General features: G+C 39.4%; 1 protein-coding gene across 4 annotated transcripts in view; it reads left to right on the forward strand.

Moving 5' to 3' along the window:
- Positions 1 to 21754, forward strand: part of Arsb (arylsulfatase B) — a 294147-nt gene that overhangs the window by 142307 nt on the left and 130086 nt on the right. The window lies entirely within an intron of this gene.

Raw genomic sequence — 21754 nt, forward strand, 5'->3', positions numbered from 1 at the left:
CTGCTTCATGCTCATCATCTTAATCACAGGCTAACGATGAATATTTTTGGTTAGTTTCCCTTTTTTAAATACACACAATGTCTATTTATAGCCATTTGTTGACGGACTCTACCAATTACTTGAAAAACGTGTATTTAGAGAGAGACAGACTAAAAATGTGAATTCAGTGGTTACCATCATCCTGTATTAGATTAGCCTGGTATAAGGCAGAATCAGAAAAGAGAGGGTAGATGGCATACAAACACTGTGCCTGGATTGACCATCTGTTACCACTTTAATTAGAAGCCGATTAGAGAAAACACACACCTTCTTTCTATCCATCTTATCTTTGTTGTTATAAGCTCTTTGCACCCCAAGTTAATGTATACATTGGCATATATACCAGAACTCCAGAGCAGCTGCTGTCTCCATATCATCCTACTTGCCACATCCTTCCCTGATTTCTCATACTTTCCCTCTTTCTTGTAGACCATTTCCTTTCTTTTTATTTGCTAAAAACTAGTATAAACATTAATAAAAATTAAAATTGTGCCTAAAAAAACAGTAAAAGATGAAGCAAGGACAGTAAGATGCAGTTACATTTGATCTGCTAGAAGAAAGTTGGATGAATTATTAGGGAAAAATCATTGTATTTAAATTTTACCTACTTTCTCTTTCCTGATTTCTGGAGAATTTATATTGGTTTACCATTCAAAGTCATTGACTGCTTTCTCCAGGGAATATTTGGCTTCTGCAATGCTTGCCTAATGTACCTCCTCCTTCTCAGTCTCTGGGGGCTCCCTCCCCTTTTGGTCTCTCAGCACTCCATCCTCTGCCCCATTCTCTTCCCAGTCCACGGTTCTCACTTTAACTTCAGCAGGAAGAAGTGGAGATAAGGCAGCCAATTTGGGAGACCAGGAGTTGGCAAGGCATACAGGACATTGGAGAAGAATTGCCAATGAAGCATCCTTATGGACTGTCAGATATACTAGATTGATGACTCCCACCTTCTGCCTCCCCTGAGGCACAGGGCTGGGAATGGCAGGGTGGCTCATGGGGGCAGCATGAAGGTGAGGGTCAGAGAGAGTACATAAACTGTCTGTGGAAGAGAGGGGGAAGGTTGGGCTAAAGAGGTTGAACCTGGTCTTATGACTACAGCCAGAAATAGGAGATGGATGGCAAATTCCCTCTGTACAAAGGCAGGGTTGGAGTACAATTTGAAGGGACAATGTGTCAATGAAGCAAGAAGGCTGGACACCAGTCACTTGGTTCCTAGGTGGGTTAGTCTGGGTTAAAGGCATTGGGAATTCTCCAGACAGAAAAATCTGAGTAGGAGATAAAATTGTAGAGTCTAGAATTACCCAGGAGAACATTGAGATAGGACCTTGGGAAATGAAAACATTTAAGAGATGAACAGACAAAAAAGAAGAAGCAAAGGAGACTGACAAAGAATGTCAGAAACAACAACTCAGCCTGGTGGAGCATTTTGTTCTATGCCAGGCAGTGATAAGTGCTTTGTGTGCTTTTTCTCACTTAGAGACTCAAAAAGAAGACTCCTTAGGGAGAACAACATTCCAAAGAAGAGAGACAGTCTGTTCTGGATCACCCTTTTTCTTACGCCCTTCCTTCCTTCCTTCCTTCCTTCCTTCCTCTCTCCCTCCCTCCCTCCCTCCCTCCCTCCCTTCCTTCCTTCTTTCCTTTGTGACAGTCTCAATATATGGCCCAAGCTGGCCTCAGACTTGCAATCCTCCTGCCTCAGCTTCCTGAGTACTGGGATTATAGATGTGTACCACCATGCTCTACTCTTGTCATCCTTTCTTTACTTGTCACTTTCATCCTATCCCTAGGGCCCTGCTCAAAGTGCACTGCCTTCCTAGGCCCTCCCCAATGTGCACTGCCTTCCTAGGCCCTCCCAGGGAGGTCACATCTCCTTCGGACTTTCCTAGAACTTCATTCATTTGTTCACTTAGCCACTTACTAGGCAAGCACTCTACCACTTGAGTCATACCCCCAGCCTTTTTGCTTTAGTTTATTTTTCAGATAGGATCTCACACTTTTGCCCAGGGCTGGGCTCAGATCTCTAGCCTCCTACTTCTGCCTTCTGCATAACTGGGATTATAGGTGTTTACCACCATTCCATCTTGTTTTTGAGATACGATCTCACTAACTTTTAGCCCAGGGTAGCTTAGAACCACAATCCTCCCATCTCCATCTCCTGCATAGCTGGGATTTCAGGCATGCACCAACACACCTGACTGAATGTATGATGCTTTCCACTAATATTTTTTCAAAAATTTTTTTTCAAATTCTTCAATTTTTTTTTCAGAAGGGAGGTTTGAACTAAAGGCCTCATGCTTGCTAGGCAGGCACTCTTCCACTTGAGTCACTCCACCAGCCCTTGAATGTATGACGTTTTAACAAAATTATATTTCTATTAATTATTTTTTCATCCATTGTGAGGATTTAGTAACTAGAACATACAGTGAGTGATCTGCAAGATATATATTTGTTTTATAGCTAAATGAATAATATAGAATATTATTTTTTCAAGATTCAACTTAAATGAAAGCATGAGGAGATCTTTTGTCAGCCCATTTCAGACATCAATGGCTTAATTTACCAGGATGTTCATGATGTGAAAATTCATTCAGTGCTTTCTTCCTGTTTGGGGTTTATTTTACATTGCTCAATCAACACTCCTGGCTAATATCAGACATTAGCTGACTGTTAGAGTTCCTACAAACCAGGCACATTCTCTGAATACTTATTATACACAATTCAATAATGATTAACATTTGAACTCTGTCTAGCTGAGCAAGCCACATCAAAGCTCTTTTTTCACTAGGATTTTTAAAATATCAAATATGGACTGAATGAGGAGGTATCAGAGAAACTGACTTTGTAAACTGAAAATCATAACTTTAGACTCATTTGAAATGTGTTGTGTGGAGTGCATACATAAAAATTATGAGCATTTTGATTTTTCCCTTGTAGGTAATAAATAGCATCTGTAATATTCCTCCTCACCTTTTTCTGATTAGCTTCATTTCTAGCACATTTTTCCCAACACTCCTGTTTCACGTTATAAGGATTTTACCAAGGACAGACAAGATTCTAAATTAGTAGTGTGGGTGTAACTGAAAACCTGCAGTAATCAGGTTAAAGTCCAGAAAGGAGGTGTGTATTGATGGGAGTCAGGCCTCCCTACTTTGCTCTTCTCCAGGTACATACTGGCCTAACTGCACAGGTCAAGGGGTGGGAATGTATGGGGAAGGTGAAAGACATGGGGTCCTGCTTCCCCCAGTACAGGCCTGACTCCTGAGGCCCCTCACTCCTGCACCTGTGTCCATGTGTGCATCCAACACAGTGCCCTGGGCCTCTGGCTCCCATTTGGGTTCTGTGAAGCCCACGGGGTCCCCCAGAGAATGACCCAAGGTGGAGACTAGACAACTCTGCTTTTAGCTGTTTTTGTAATGACTGCATAGGGTTTGTTTGGAGGGAAGATTTTGCCACATAAAAAGTCTAAAAACTACTCTCTTAAGTAAATTGTGTAATTTCAACAACTGCTATATTTAATAATAATAACAATAATAGTTAACATTTACTGAGAGCTTATTATATGCTAGGGATCTTGCTAAAGGCTTTTGATGTACTATCTCATTTAATTCTTCCCCAAAATGAGGCAGTTACTCATTTTATCATGAGAAAACGGACTGAGTAAAATGCCCATGGTTATCAGGCTATTATGGTCAGGCATTAAATTATACTTGATACTCGAGCTTCACTCTAGCATTGTAACTCCATTGGCCTTACCTTACTTTGGAAATGCCTAACAAGCAGAGAGGCAGGTAAGTAAGAAGGAAAGGAAAACCTGGCTTAACCGCCCTCCCAGCATGCCTGGGCGAATCCAGTATTTCCTTCTCCCTTCCACCACCTCTCCTATTCTTTGCTCTTCCACCCTTCCTCTCTTCTTTTTCTGTTTTCTTTTTGCTTCCCTCATTGGTCCTCTTCTTTTCCTTCTGTTAGATTCTTCTAACTCTTGTTTCTGGCATAACCATGACAGGACACATTTACTCTTGCTTCTGCACTAATACATACTCTGTTCTCATTGCTCAGCTTTTACTATGTTGCCTCAACAAACACTTCACATTTTTATTTTACTTCAGGCATGTGTAATTGAAATCTGTTGAATCCATGCTATTTTTTTCCAAAATTATATATGAATTAGAATGGCTGAAATCCTTGGTGGTGGCAGTGGTGTTAAGTGGGATGATAAGACCAGGAATGAGAAACCAGTCCATAAAATTAATGGCAAGCAAATTGAGACTCCATGACAGCACCTATACCTGGGGCTTACACTGAACCTGAGAAACAAAGTCCCTTGGGATGAGACTGGGTCCACTAGTGTAAACAGATATTTCAGAAAACCTCAAAAGATTTTTGTGATAAAATTAAAGTTGTAGCAAGAACCATATGCCAAGAATTTCTGGTGTCTAAGTATGAGACTACTACAGGACCTCCTACAAGTTGTGCCCCTGTCCACATCATGTTCCCACTTTATAACCCATCCTCCCCCCCCACAAAAATAGTTAAGAGAAACTACAATGTTTTAAATGCTCAGCTTTCCACATCCTAGCCATCATCTCTTTGAGGAGATCTTCTCTTTCTCTTACACAAATCAAGGTTCCCTACTCCATGTTCCTAGAGTTTCCATCCCTTGTCACACACCCAGCACAATTTATCATTGTTGCTCACGCACTTGTCTTCCCCCACCTGGCTGTGTGCCCAGGCACCAGCACTAGCTCAAGAAGTATTTGTTCAGGCTGGGGGTGTAGTTCATTGGTAGAGTGACTGGTAGATAGCATATGTAAAGCCCTGGGTTTCAACCCAGCACCAAAAAAGTATTTGTTGACTTAGTAAGTGAATCTCTACCCCTGGGGGACCCATGGCCATGGGGTCCAGACACTTTTAACCTCTCTGTTCTATCTTTCCTCCCCTTTCCAGACTCTGGTTCTCAAATAATCAGGAAGACAGTTCTCTTTTTCTTTGGTTCTGAAACTTAGGATATTAATGTTCATAGACATTTGACTCACCTATAAAATCAATTTTACATGGACTCTGAATAGTATGGAAATGGACTGTTCTCTGTTTGAGAAATGTAGATATGGGGAAAAGAGCTTTGTCTTCTAAGTGTGTCCTAGGTGCCCTGGAGGGATAATGGAAATGATGGGGTGGGTATTAGAGGAGGCACATTTGGGAACTTTCAAACTGCTGTATCTTAACATCCATGGAATGGGCTCGCTGATGAGGCAGGAAGTCTTCTGTGGGACTGTCTAGGGCAGCAATGCCAAGACTAGCACAAGTGCAAGTGATGCTGCTGAAGATGGTAGTGTCAGGTCATCAGTAATGTCAAATGGTAGGTCAATGGTCAGGTCTTGGTACATGTCAGATGTAGTAATAGGTGACTATTGGGGCCAGAAGGCCAAGAGCTCAGGTTCGGCCAGGTTGGTCCAGGTAATACTAGGGTTGAGATGGATGGAATGTAGGGAGCCAGATTTAGGTGTTAAGATAACTACAGGGATTGGGTAACCCCAAAGTGGAACGGGAATTAGGAATCCCTATTCTATTTTCCTCTATTTCACAGTTTTGTCCAGACCTATGGCTTAGTATATAGAATTAAGGCAGTGTTGTTACATGTCCCCCCATAATTTTCTAACAATACCTTTTCCCTTGACAGCTGGTTCAGACCTCACAGCTGCAGGGTTGAGCAGCAGGAGCACCTTGACTTGCATGGCTATCAATCATAGGCCCTAGGTTCAACTGAGACTAAAATGATTTTGTTTAGTTGGAAGTGGGTTTTATCTATGTCCCCAGTCCAGTGACAACTGGAGTAGGAATCAAGAGCCCTGTAACTGGAATTTTACACTTATAGAACACAGAGTGCTCACCGTGCATAGAGTCTTATTTCTGCATTGCATCCATCCAGTGTGCTAGACAGCTTTTATCCTCATTTTACATAGAAGGAAACAAAAGCAGTGGTTAGATGACTTGATAAGACAATGAAAGGAGATTGTTCTAAAGGCTCCTGAAATGCACAGTGATTTCTCCAAGTTCTCTTTCAGAACTAGAGAGTAATGGCATAGAGCGTGCTGGGGCTAAACTCCTAACAGATTTGCACATCCTGGGTTTTGTGCTGGGTGGGCCATCCATATGGCTGCTGAGGGCTTTTCCAGCTTCAGAAAATAAGTAGAGAGGGTCAGAAAAGCATCAACTCAGGATGTAGGGATTCTAGTCAGTGTTTCTTAGGAAACTATTTTTAGAGAAAACTTCTATTCTTAGACCCATGATGGTTTTTTTAAATAAGAAACAAAACAACAGTGTACACACTTGCATCTGGATCTGTAAGTCTCACCACACAGGAAGACAAGAGTGCAGTCTTGGCCCAAGCCCATGGTGACTGGGACATGCAAAACCATGAGCAGCCTGAGGATCTAATCCATATGTGTGTGGAGTGCCTCCACCCAGCTGCAGGCTGTGTGCTTGGATCTGGTGGGGGACTCTGGGCTTCAGGCCTGTCACTAGCTGCCCCAAGAAGGACCTCAATGACTTGAAATTCATTGGGGTCTTTTGAACTTTCATTAAATTGACCAGGAAGAAATGGCCAGCCGATGTAATGTTTAGTGTAAATTAAACTTTAAGGTAAACTTTAAGAGACACTTGGTTCACATAATAAATAGACAAGTTACTCTTAACTATGGCACAGAAGCTGAAGGTGGCTGTTGACAAATAAACCTAAATTTTGCCTGCTGATTAAAAATATATCCAACAGGGTTCCATACTAGAAAACACATTGATATCCAAAGTTCTGCAAAAGCTGGGGTCTTCCCCCATATAGCCCAAGTGAGTAGATTTTACTGTGAATATCTATCATCAAATTAATTTTACAGACAGTAAGCTAAGACATGGGAAGTTCAGAAAGTTGTCCAAGATTGCGCAACTGGTCAAAATAAAAGCATTTATTGCATACTTCCTATATGCTTGACTTAATATGAAATTTTTTCAGTGGATCATCACATTTAGGTCACACAACAATACTGTGAGGTAGAGACTGTTACCCACTTTACAGATGAGGAAACTGAGGCCTAGGAAGGTCAGCTAACACCAGATCACACGGTCAGTGAGTGAAGGAGCTGAGATTCAAACCCAAGCAGTCTGGCTCCAAAAGTGCCTGCTTTGTAGTGTTTTCCACGATGACCTCCTGGGAGAAGGGGTGGTGGACTCCACTTTAATCGCATAGTCCTTTCCCGCTCCTCGTTACCATTTCAAGCTTACTTGCCTTAGGAAGTTTTCCTAAGCCCCATTCTCCAACCATGCCCTGCTCACTTTACTTGAGCAGCATTGCAGTGAGGAAGAGACCTGGCCATCCTGTTCACTCCTGCACTGATGCTCAGAATTCCCCATCACCTGCCCAAGCCCTTGCTTGTTTTTTTTTTTTTTTTTTTTTGTGGTTTCCCTCAAATTTTGTGCAGCACTGCAACTTTTGTGCTCTTTATTTTTTTTTTCATTTTTCTTTTATTATTCATATGTGCATACAAAGCTTGGTTTATTTCTCCCCCCTGCCCCCACCCCCTCCCTTACCACCCACTCCACCCCCTCCCGCTCCCCCCCTCAATACCCAGCAGAAACTATTTTGCCCTTATTTCTAATTTTGTTGTAGAGAGAGTATAAGCAATAATAGGAAGGAACAAGGGGTTTTGCTGGTTGAGATAAGGATAGCTATACAGGGCATTGACTCACATTGATTTCCTGTGCGTGGGTGTTACCTTCTAGGTTAATTCTTTTTGATCTAACCTTTTCTCTAGTTCCTGGTCCCCTTTTCCTATTGGCCTCAGTTGCTTTAAGGTATCTGCTTTAGTTTCTCTGCATTAAGGGCAACAAATGCTAGCTACTTTTTTAGGTGTCTTACCTATCCTCACCCCTCCCTTATGTGCTCTCGCTTTTATCATGTGCTCATAGTCCAATCCCCTTGTTGTGTTTGCCCTTGATCTAATGTCCACATATGAGGGAGAACATACGATTTTTGGTCTTTTGGGCCAGGCTAACCTCACTCAGAATGATGTTCTCCAATTCCATCCATTTACCAGCGAATGATAACATTTCGTTCTTCTTCATGGCTGCATAGAATTCCATTGTGTATAGATACCACATTTTCTTAATCCATTCGTCAGTGCTGGGGCATCTTGGCTGTTTCCATAACTTCCAAGCCCTTGCTTGTAACCCCTAATACCAAAAGATCCCCTCCTACGGAAGCCCAACCTTCCAGATTTGGGGAAGTTCTGACTGTTAGGAACATTCCTAACATTGAACCACAAAGGCACAATGTGCCTTACTCTCTCTACACCTCCCTTTTCTCATCCATAGGATGAGTGATAGATGGCTTATATAGGGATTTAATTAGGTGCAAAGCACTTAAAACAACGCCTAATGTGTGTTATACTTGATAAATGTTAGCTGCTTCTACCCCTGAAAGCTTTATAGGATGAACCCAGTCCTTCTTGAATCCACCCATTTTCATCATTTGTCAGCCTTCCTTCATCTTCCCATATCCAGGACATGATACTAGCCTTCTTGAGGACTGCATAAGCTCCACTTGGTATCACTCCATTCTGCCCTACAAGCATTGTCAACAACTGCCCTTCTTGCGTATTCTTAGGAACCTTATTCCCCTCCTCCAAAGCCATACTGATTCTTGCCTGCTTTCATATTTGGATAGATAGAAAGTTCTCTATTAATTTACTGCCAGTCCCCACACACATGCCATTTTTTTGAGCGTGAACGCTTCCTGTCTTCTCTGAACTTCCTTTTCTTATTTGTAGGTCTGTTAACATGTTTATTTTTTTAAGCATTGTGCATTTAAAAGCTTCAAAGGTTATGCAGTACAATGTTAATAGCAGCTCATAAATTTTAGGTAATTTAAAAAGAATTTTCTGTTTTCATTTTCTATATTTTTCAACATATGTACAATAAACATAAGAGTTAAATAGTTAGAAAAGTGATATGTTTTATAAAAACACAATCATAAACCATATTAGACAGTAATTTACACAGTAAGGAGGGTACTCTCTATAGCCTTTTCTGAAAATCAAAAGTGTGTGCAAGCATCCCTCAGTCCCTCCCCATTTGGTAAATGCATCGCCATCACTAAACAGTGCCTTTCAAATTACACTGTAGCCACAGACCCTTTCTTCAAACAAAAGTTAGAGAAGTGCAATAAATTTAGCAGACATTATAGTTCTTGTTTATAACTGAACTGCTCTGTTGAAATAGAGATGGGAACCTAGCCCCTACACACCAACTCACCGTCCCACCTCAAGACAACTCCCGAGGTGCCTTCTGGAGCCCCTTCCACCTCTGAGAACACATCTCCATGGAAATGATAGTCCACCTCCTTGTGGAAACTCAAATACCTTCAGATTTTGCTCACACAAGGAGTTCCATGAGTTTACTACACAGTATATAAGGTAGGGCTTTCCTTCATTTGCCGCTCCCCCCCCAGTTTCTGCTCATCTCCTTTTTCACATCCAAAATCAGTACATGTGGCTAATCCATCTTATAACTGAACATTTCTGTCTGGCCAGAAGGTTTTATTCTCTGAGATGGCTTACAGCACAAAAGGAAAAGAGAAAGATACATCTGTATATGCTTCCCTCATAACTCCCTAGTTTCTACCCAGAGGTCAACAAACCCAGTGCTCCTTTCTTTTCCAGAAAGCTGGTAGATTTGGCACTTGTGATTTGGGATCTGAAACACTCTGCTCACTTGGCTTCTGTGGTGTCCTATTGAACCAGTTTTCTTCTTCATAATATTTTCTTCTCTTCTGCCTCTTTGCTAACCAGTGGCTAACCGTGCTCTGTTTCTGGGGTTCTGCTTTGCTTGTGCTATACTTTCCAGACAACTAACCCATTTCCAGGGTTCAGTGGTCACTGCATGGCGGGCAGTGTTCTAACCAGTGTGTGCCTTCCATCCCTCACATGGTGTCCAGGCCTGTGGCTTCAAGACGTAGTGGATAGTTCTGCCTTGGGTTCATATTAACTCCTCAAGTCAGTATGTCTAACTCCAGAATAATTAACACGGCTTCCTGTACCAGCATCTCTATTCTACCAATATTGACAATGTTCATCTAGTTACCACGCTTGAAACCTTGGAATTTTCATTACATTTTATAACCTTTTGTCACCAAATAACTTGGATTTTACCTTCAAAACTTCTCCTAGATAGATGTTCTTTGCTCATAAGTTCATGTCATAGAATTTCAAACCACAGTGCTCTATTAACACATAGTTGCTAACAAATATTTCTTAAATCTGGTCCAACTCTGTCCAAGAAATTTTAAAAAGTTTGTTAACATTCTAAGAAATCTGTGCCTCCTTCTTTCATCCCACAGTCTGTCCCATACATTGTTAATTTAATAATGAAAATTCTAATTTAATAATTCAATGTTTCTTATTAATAGAGACACAAAAATCCCCAATGAGATACTAACTAGCAATATATAATACCAAGTGGGGTATTATAATGCCCCATGACCAAGTAGGGTTAATCCCAGGAATGTGAGAGTGATTTAACAGCTGAAAATTAATTAATATACTACATCACATCAACTGAATAAAGAACAGAAAACACATGAATCTCATATGTACCAAAAAACATACTGATAAAATTCAACCCCACTTCATGATAAAAGCACTCAAATTAGGAACAGGAAGAGTCTTACTCAACTTGATAAAGGGCATCTACAAAAAAATCTATAGCTAGCATCATGCTTAATGATAAAACACTGAATGGTTTCCTCCTAAGACTGGGAACAATACAAGGATGTCTGATCTCACCATTTGTATCGGCATTATATTAGAGATTCTAACCAGGACCATTAGACAAAAGGAAAAAAAGACACCCATATCATCAAGGAAGTAAAACTGTCATGATCTTGTATATTAGAAAAGCTAAGTCAACTAAAAACTGTTAGAACTAAATTCAGCAAAGAGCAAGAGCAATGTAATCACTTGTATTTTATATAGTAGCAATGAACAAAACGAACATGAAATTATGAAAATAATCACATTTACAATAACAATAAAATACTTAAGGATAAACTTACAGGACTGGTGGAGTGGCTCAAATGTTAGAGCGCCTACCTAGTAAGTGTGAGGCCCTGAGTTCAAACCCCAGTACTACCAAAAAAAAAAAAGTGGGAGAATAAACTTACAGAGATGACAGTATAGCTCAGTGGTAAGCATGTGTTTAACATATGTAAGGCCCTGGGTTCAATCCCCAGCTCCAAAAAAATAAAACTTACATAAATGAAAATTCATCCAGTGTTCATGGTTCAGAAGACAATAGTGTTAAGATGGTTATAGTTCTCAAATTGATCTACAGATTCAATACAATCCCTAACAAGATTCCAGCTGGCTTCTTTGTATAAATTGATAAGGTGATCCTAAAATTCATGAAGAAATTGAAGAAATCTACAGTAGACAAAGCAATCTTGGGAAAAAATAAAAGTCAGAGGGCCTGGACTTCTTGATTTCAAAACCGACTCCTAAACTCAAGTAGTTAGGATAGTGGTGCTGGCATTCTCTCTCTTAAAAAAAAAAAAAGAAAGAAAGAAAAGAAAAGGTATGCAGATCAATAGAATAGAAATTAGTCTACAAATAAAACCTCCCATTTATGGTCAATTGGTTTTTGACAAAGATGCCAAGATAATCAAATGGGGAAATAATAGTCTTCTCAACAAATAATACTGGGACATCTAGATATCCACATACAAAAGAATGAAATTAAACTCTTGTCTCACACTATACATAAAAATAATTCAAAATGGATTAAAGACCTAAACACAAGAACTAAAACTATAAGCTCTTAAAAGAAAGCATAGAGCTGGGTACCAGTGACTCATGCCTGCAATCCTAGCTCCTCAGGAGGCAGAGATAGGAGGATCATGGTTTGAAGACAGCCTAGGCAAATAGTTCTGTGAGACCCTATCTTGAAAAAAGCCCATCACAAAAAAGAGCTGGTGGAGTGGCTCAAGGTTTAGGCCCTGAGTTCAAACCCCAGTACCTCAAAAAAAAAAAAAAAAAGAAAGCATAGATGTAAATCTTTGTGGTCTTGGACTGGCCAATAGTTTCTTAGACCTAGCATCAAAAACAATAACAATAAAGTAGAATAATTGGAATTCATCAGAATTCCAAAAGATACCATCATGAAATTTGAAGGGACAATCCACAGAAGGGAAGAAAATGTTTTCATCTGATAAGGGATGTGTATCTAGAATCTATGGAGATGTCTTACAACTGAATAATAAAGAAATAACTCAATTAAAAATGGGCTAAGGATTTGTGACAACATGGGTGAATCTAAGGGACATTCTAGGTGAACTAAGCCACTTATATATGGATCTAAAAAGGTAGGACTCAGAGAAATAGAGAACAGAACAGTGGTTCTCAGGGCTGGGGAGGAGGGACTGGTCAAAATATACAAACTTTTAGTTATAAGAATAATATATTTGTATTCTCATACCAAAAAAGTTAAGTGATGGATAGGTTAATTAGCTAGATTGAGGGAATCTCAATCACAATGTATATATATCAAAACACCATATTGTATGCCTAAATGTATATAATATTTGTAAACCATACTTTAATATTTTTAAGTAGGCAAAGGACCAGGATAGGCATTCTCCCAAAGAAGATATGCAAATGTCTGTGAACACATGAAACGATGTTCAGTTTGCATCAGGAAGATGCAAATCAAACCACATGACACATCACGACATACCCATTAGAACAGCTCTTATCAGAAGCCCAACAATAGTGAGTGCTGGCAAGGATGTGGACAAACCCTTATACACTCGTGATGGGAGTGGAATGTGCCTCAGCTACTTTGACACACCCAAGTTCCTCGAAAGGTTAAATGTAGAGTGGCCACCCTGCAATTCCATACCTAGGTATGTACCCAAGAGAAATGGAAACATACATTCATACAAAACTTGCACGTGAATGTTCATGGCAGCATTATTCATAATAGCCAAAAGTAAAACAAATGTCTGTTACTTAGTGAGTGGATGAAGAAATTGCATTATATTTTCAGCAATATATAATAATAAAAAGAATAATATCAATAAAAGGCAATGAAGTACTAATATGTACGACAAAATGGATGAACCTTGAAAACATTATGCTAATTGCAAGAAGTCAGAAACAGGCACCTGCACACCCATGTTTATTGCGGCACTATTCACAATAGCCAAGTTATGGAAACAGCCAAGATGCCCCACTACTGACGAATGGATCAAGAAAATGTGGTATCTATACACAATGGAATTTTATGCAGCCATGAAGAAGAACGAAATGTTATCATTCGCTGGTAAATGGATGGAATTGGAGAACATCATTCTGAGTGAGGTTAGCCTGGCCCAAAAGACCAAAAATCGTATGTTCTTCCTCATATGTGGACATTAGATCAAGGGCAAACACAACAAGGGGACTGGACTTTGAGCACATGATAAAAGCGAGAGCACACAAGGGAGGGGTGAGGATAGGTAAGACACCTAAAAAACTAGCTAGCATTTGTTGCCCTTAACGCAGAGAAACTAAAGCAGATACCTTAAAAGCAACTGAGGCCAATAGGAAAAGGGGATCAGGAACTAGAGGAAAGGTTAGATCAAAAAGAATTAACCTAGAAGGTAACACCCACACACAGGAAATCAATGTGAGTCAATGCCCTGTATAGCTATCCTTATCTCAACCAGCAAAAACCCTTGTTCCTTCCTATTATTGCTTATACTCTCTCTACAACAAAATTAGAAATAAGGGCAAAATAGTTTCTGCTGGGTATTGAGGGCGGGGAGAGGGAGGGGGCGGAGTGGGTGGTAAGGGAGGGGGTGGGGGCAGGGGGGAGAAATGACCCAAGCCTTGTATGCACATATGAATAATAAAAGAAAAAAAAAGCAGCAAAAAAACAAAAAAAAAAGAAAGAAAGAAGTCAGAAACAAAGGCCACTTGATATATAATCCCATCTGTATGAAATGTCCAGAATAGACAAATCCAAAGAAACAGGAAATAGATTGGAGGTTACCCAGCACTAGTGGGTCTGGGAAGAAGTGGGGAATGACTGCTAAGAGTAATGCTTTCTTTTTTGGGTTAAGGAAATGTTCTGAAATATATTATGCTGATGGTTGCTAATAACAGACTATATAGTATATATCTGAACATACTAATAACCATTCAATTTTGCTCTCTAAGTGGATGAATTGTATCATATGTGAACTATATCCCAATAAAGCGCTTAGAAAAAATAATTCGATCTTTCAAAAAAATTAAAATCCTTACGTGTATCCCTATTTATTAGAAGAAAAATTATAATTTCTGAATCTAATATTTATCACTCCCTTGAATTTGTCTTACCCCACCTATCCAACCATCTCACCTGTGGCTCCTACAGCAGTTCTATCACTTATCCTTCAACTGCACTTACTTGTTGGGACCTTGTCTCTCATTCTTCAATCTTAAATTCCCATCTTCACCTTTTGTACATCTAGTTCACTGTCATTCATCAGTTCAGTAAGCACTGCAGAGTGCTTACCACTGATGTGCTAAGGCACTGAACTGGGCTTTGAATCAGACTTACACTAGATAGGGGCGAGGTGACAGATAACAAAGAGGTGCATTTCTGAGTTTTACCCACTTATCTTTCCTCTGTGCTTCAGCCATTATCAACGTCATCCTACCATGATCTTTTCTATTTGCCATTGTACCTTAATCCTCTTCTGCCCCATGCCATTGTTTAACCATTTCATGCATACTGTCTATTTGTCTGTTTGTTTGTTTGGTGATACTAGGGTTTGAACTCAGGGCCTTGCCCTGGTAGGCAGGCACTCTGCCACTCGAGTCACCCTACAGCCTCACACATAACATTTTAACTTCCTGAATAATTCGTAAGTTCTCTGAGAGCACAGCTCCTATGCACTTACTGCCTGTTGCTGCTGTAACAAATTATACCATATGTACTAGCTCAAAATGACACCAGTGCATTATGTCCCAGTGCTGAAAGTCCCAAGTGTGACACAGGTTTCTCTGGGATAACCTTGAGGTATCAGCAGGGCTCCATTCCTTTCTGGGGCTCTAGTCTAGAATCCATTTCCTTGCTTTTTCCAGCGTCAGTTGCCCACGTTATTTATTTCTTCCATCTCTCTGACCCTTCGGTGGCCACACCTCCCTCTGACCAGTCAGGAAATACACCCCACTTTTATGGACCCATGTGGTTCAATAGGGCTCACACAGGTAATCTGGGACAGTCTCGACATCTCGGAGTTCTTACCTTTAATCATCCCTGCAAGGTCCTTTCGCCAGGTAAGGTAATTAATTCACAGGTTCTGGGAAGCGAGGGTGTGGATCTGTTGAGGTTCGTCATGCTGCTTTCCACACCCTGTCTTAAACTTCTGTGTATTGTGCAAGGGCTACACTCCATGTTGACAGAGGGAGGAATGGATCAGTTACACAAGTGCTAACAACGACAGCTAGAATCAGAGTACCTACCTGTTCACCAGGAAAGTATACATAAAGGATTTTTTTCCAAAATGTTAAAAAAGAGTGCTCAACCAGAAATTTATAATACTTCTAAGTTTGTAAGAACTTAATAATATGTTCTCAAAATGTGTGGAACAAAGACTGACAGGACTAAACAGAGAAAAATAAATCCTCAATCATAGTGAGACATTCTTAACAACCCTCTCTCAATAACCAAAAGAACAGGGAACAAAAATGTTCATAGACAAATAAAATATTTGAACACCACAATAAACAAACTCAACCTAAGTGATCTATAAGTCGCCGCACTAACACCTTCAGACTATGTGCCTTTTTTTTAATGAAATGGATCATCACACAGCTGATTATATGCTGTCCGCAATGCAAGTGTCAGCACATTTTAAAGGTTTTAAATCATACCTGTAAATCTAAAATGAGTCTAAAATTAAAAGCAAAAAAATCAATAGGCATGTTTTCTAATCATAGTGAAATTAAAGTGGAAATCAATAAGATGATAACTAGAAAATTCTCTAATATTTGAGCAGTAAGTAATAATTTCAAATAATTATTTAAAGTAATCTACCAGTCAAAAAAGAAATCATGATGGAAATAGAAAATATTTTTATATGACTAATAAAAATTCATATTTAAACTTGCAAGATAAAAAATTAATTGGTGCTTAGATGAAAAAATCATAGTATTAAATAGACAAATTAGAAACAAAAATGCTAAAAAAAGAAACAAAAAATGCTAAAAATCAATTATTTAGAAAGTTACCAAGACAGCCACAAATTAAGCCCAAAGAAAATACAGAAAAGGAGATGAAGAAGCTAATGAATTTGAAAACAAATACACTGCGAGATGGTCTGCAGGATACAAGTCATCGTTTCAAAAGACAAAGTCAATTAACCATTAGCAAAATGTGTGATGAGAAAATAAATAAAAAGCACAAATTTCCAGCATCAGGAATGAAAAGGGGATATTGCTACATGTGTTACAGCCATTTAAAAGATAATACAAAAAAAATTTGTATAAACTTGAAAAAATCCTAATAAAATGCAACTGGCCAAAGGAAAATTGATGATCTGAATGGTTCTATATCTGCTAAAGAAATTAAGTCAATAATTTAAAACCTTCCCATGAAGAAAACTCTAGACCTAGATGGCTTTACCAATAAACTCTAACTCTTCCAAATATTTAGGAGCTAATATCCGTTTTACATTCCTACACTTTTAGGAAATTGTTTTTCTAAGACCACTTTAACCTTTATGTGTGTGTGTGTGTGTGTGTGTGTGTGTGTGTGTGTACACACACATACACTTACATAGCTATGTAGCTCAAACTAGCCTCAAACCCATGATCCTCCTACCTCAGCCCGTAAGTGCTGGGGTTACAGGCAGGCGTGTACCACCATACTCAGCTTAATTTTTTAAATGTTTCATTGCTACATAGTCATTGTACAAATTTGTGGTCTACAGTGTGACTTTTCAATACATCTATACAATGCATAATGACTAGGTCAAGGTAATTGGCATATTCATCACCTTAGATATGTATCACTTCTTTGTGTTGGGAGCATTCAAAATCCTCTCTCATAGCTAGTTTGAAATATTCTATTTTAATTCTTGTCAACCATAGTTATATGACTGTGCTATAGAACAAGAGAAGTCATTCCTTCTATCCAACTACATTCCTGTGCCACTAACCATCCTGTCCCCACCCTTTTCTCTCCCACACCTTTTCCAGGCTCTGGTAACCACTATCCTATTTGCTACTTGGAAATCAGTGTTTTAGCTTTTACCTATAAGTGAAAGCATGCAGTAATTAACACTAATATAATTTTTGTGTGTGGTGCAGGACCTCACACATGCTAGGCAAGTGCTCTACCATTGAGTCACATCACCAGTCCTAAGACCAATATAATCTTGGTTCAAAAACAAGATAATGAACACTTCAAGAAAGATTATAGACCAATTTTTGTGTCAAGCATCGATGTAAAAATTCTAAACTAAATGTGAAAGCAACATATTTAAAAGGAACAAATATTGTAGCTAAAAGGAGTTCATTTATTCTAGAAATGCAGAGTTGATTTAGCATCTAAAAATTACTAAATAGGCAGGCACCACTGGCTCACACCTATAGTCCTAAGTACTTGGGAGGCTGAGATTTGGAGAATTGTGTTTTGAAGCAGGCCTGGGCAAACAGTTTGCAAGACTCCATCTCAAACAATAGATGGTGCTGCAGTACACTCCTGTCACCCAAGCTACACAGGAGGCCGAGATTGGAAGATCATCATTCCAGGCCAGCCTGGGCAAAAAAAAATTTGTGAGACCCCATCTCAATGTAAAAAGCCTGGCATGGTGCCACACACATGTCCTCATAGCAACACATGAAGCTCATAACAGGAGGATCACAAAAGTGAGACCCTGTCTCCAAAATAACAGAGCAAAAGTGCTGGGAATATGGCGCAAGTGGTAGGATGCCTATCTAGCAAGCACGAAGCCCTGAGTTTAAACCCTGGTACCACCAAAAAGAAAGGAAAAAACCAGTGAATACAATTCATTACATTAAAAGATCAGAAAATATATTATTATTATATACAGAAAAAACATATGGGAAACTTTAACACACATTCATATTAAGAAAAAACTTAGTAAATTGGTAATGGAAAAGATCTTTTTAATGTGATAAAATATATCTATAAAAATTTTATATGGAGATCATACTTAACAGAGTATTTTCATTTGTGAAACTCCTGCTATCACTACTTTTATTCAAATTTGTATTGGAGGTTTTGTCCAATGTCATAAGGTAAGAAAAGAGAATAAAAGATGTGAAGATAATACAGGTGATTATTTACAGGTGACATGATAGCATACGTAGAAAATCCAAAGAAATGAATTTAGTAAAGTAACTGGATACAAGGTCAATATATTAAAAAAGCAATATATTAAAAAAGCAATTTTATTTTTCTACAGCAACAACAAACATATGAATAGGATATGGAATATATTTTAAAATATTATTTGCAATTGTATCAGAAAACATCAACCAACTATGAATAAGCCTAACAAAAGATGCTGTCCATTCAGAAAATCCTAAATATTATTAAGGAAAAAAAAAAGCTGAAATAAAAGTCAGGATCTACTATATTCATTAGTTATAAGACTCAATATTTTAAGTACCAGTAGCTCCAGGTTGATCACTAGAGTCAGTTTCATCCTAATCAGCATCCCAGCAGGCATTCTGTGAAACTTGACAAGCTGATCTTAAAATACATATTGAAAATTCAAAACACCAAGGATGATGACATAAATCTTGAAGGACAGCAAACGAGGGGGACATACGCCACCAGACAGAAAGCCTGATTACCAATCTACAGGAGATAAGACAGGGTGGTATTAGCACAAGGATGGACGATAGTCCATGGGGACAGGATGGACAGTGCTGCCCAGTGTAGTAGCCACTAGCCATGCATGACAGTGTTAACGAACTAACAGCCACTCAAATAAAAAGACAGCTCCTCAGCAGCACCAGCCACATTTCAGATGCTCTCTGTCACGTGTGGCCAGTGCCACAACATAGGACACCACCACTGGATGGTGGTGCTCCCCACCCGCTGTGGAACTAGGTTTTGACAAAGGTGTCAGTGCACATGAGTGGGAAAAGCACCATCTTTGCAATAAATGGTGTTGGTTAGTTAAAAGCCTTATTAGAAAAATAAATCTTGATTCCTACCTCACTGCTTAGCCAAAGATCAATTCCAGGTAGGTTTTAAATCTAAATGTAAGCGGAGTTCATGGAATTCTCACCAATAGAATACTATCCAATGATGAAAATGAATGAAGTACTAGAAATAGGCTGAATTCCAATGATGTAGATGAATCATAAACACTAGCAGATCAAAAGGAACCAGAAATCAGAGCAATGTGTTGTGCAGTTTGCACTCACATTAAGTTCAAAAGCAGGTAAAAGTATCTCTGCTGCTCGGTTGGGACACCAGGTGCCTTGGGAGAGAAGGTAGCACGCTTGGGCTCTGACAGGGTCCTGAGTCCTGAGTCCTAGCAGTGTTCTGCTTCTTGATTAGACTGTTGTTTATAGAGGACACATCACTGATCATCAAGCTGCATAATTGTGACTTGTGTACTTTTCTTTATAGTATTTTTTTAAAGTAATTTTATAGCAACCTCTGGGTTGCCAGAGAAGAACATAAGTTCTTGCTGATTAAATGTTTTAAAGGATGAAGCTTCTTTCAAAAATTTTTAGATAGATAAGAAGTTTTAGATCTGAAAGTATCAGTATACTCATTAGGCATGGGATGTGGAGAAATGGAGCCATTACCAGTGGGAGAGCCAATGATGTGTGCTGTAAGGTTGGAAATCTATGTACGTTGCAACTGGACTGTTCTACTTCTACCCAAAGACCCTGCGTCCACAGGGAAATGTGGACAATAATAATTTAAACAACCCAAGTGCCTATCAACAGGGTAATCAATAAATAAAACATGATATTTTTATGTGGTGATATTAAACAGTTGAGAGGAAAATGTGCACATGCATAATCACAGAACTCTAAACACAACAGTGAATGGCAGAGGAACGCGCAGGATGTGTAGAATATAACTTGCAGGTACAGTTTGAACGTATAAATCAGTACTATATATACATTCACGTATTTGAAAAGAGCTGAGGAATGCCCTGAAGCCATGATAACTGAAGCCATGAGTGCAGCGGCCTGTGAAGGAGGGCAGGAGGGGGTAGGTGGAGACCTGAACCCAGGAGAGAGACAAAGGAGACTTCTATTCCATCTTTGTAAAATATGGCAAAATATTGACCTCTGCTTATTCTGGATGATGGTTATATTGTGTTAGTTATATTATTCTTTGTTGTTTTTCTCTTTACATTCTCAAAAAAATAAAGTTAAGATAATAGTATCTTTCATTGCTTAGTCTTAGACTATTTATTGTTTAGATATTTTATGTTCCTGTTTGCTTTCAGGAAAAGGTGTCTATAAATATAAGTAGGGCTGCAATAGCTGTTTCCTTTTTTTTGCTTATATTCACAAAGCATGCTTGTTTTATTTAACATTCTTTGGTATGAAAACATGGCCTTGTGAGGAGTAGTTCATGAGCATTCACGGTTTGACAGTCTGTGTACGCAGAGACCACTTCCTATCATAGATCCCTCACACCTCCATCACTAGGAGTATCCTTTGTGTTAGAGCCAAGCTGTCCACAGGCAGTCAAGCAAAAAAGTCAAAAAGATTTTCCTTGAGGGGGCTAAAGATTTATTGGTGTATGATTTTTAAGGCTGAAGCTCTGAAACCAGTGGTGTTTATTGGCTCAGTCTCCACATGTCTCTACAGGGTCATTTCCAAAGACTGACAATGAATGCCTTCTCTGCCCCTAACCGTACTTCCAGAACGGAACCCTGCCTTAAAACCCTGGCAAGTACCGATGCCTGCTTTGGCAGAGAGGAGGACGCTCTCAACATTTTTTTTTTTTTTTTGAGACCTAGTAGTGCCTTGCTATGTTTCCCAGGCTGGTTTTGAACTCCTGAGCTCAGCAAATCTCCCATCTCAGCCTTCCCAGCAGCTGTGACTGCAGGCATGTGCCATCATGCCCCACTTATGGAGTCTGTGCCTTTACATACACACCACATACTGTGGTGATTAGCTATTGGGCTGGTAGTTCAGCACTTTTAAAGTGCTCCCGAGATGATTGAAAAGTTAACAGAGAAACGTAAACTTAAAACAGACTAAATATTATACAGTGAGGCCCAAAGTTGGCTTTTACATATGCATCTGTAGGCATCCATCCCTACCCCTCAACTTGAATCTGCACCATACACACTCCTCCCTGCTTGAGGGGAAGAAAGGAGTTACCTCCAAGAAGGAACCGAGCATGCTCAGTTTTGTGGGTCTGAGTTCACAGCCAGCTTGTGCCCTGGTCGTATATAAGCAGTCTGACCTGAACTGTATGCCCTGATGGAGCCGTGTGGCCGTCCAGCAAGATCAATGATGGGGGCTAAATTTTTCTAAGTCAAGAGCCAACCATTATCATTTGATAATAATTATCAATTATCATTATGGATTTGGAGCCATGTTCTCTTCCAAATGACCTTATCAGTAACAAAAGCTGTATGATTAGTTCTATCTCTCTGGCCCACATCTCTTAATTGGTTCCATGCTCA

The sequence above is a fragment of the Castor canadensis genome, chromosome 6 (assembly GCF_047511655.1).
Source record: "Castor canadensis chromosome 6, mCasCan1.hap1v2, whole genome shotgun sequence".
Taxonomy (NCBI): domain Eukaryota; kingdom Metazoa; phylum Chordata; class Mammalia; order Rodentia; family Castoridae; genus Castor; species Castor canadensis.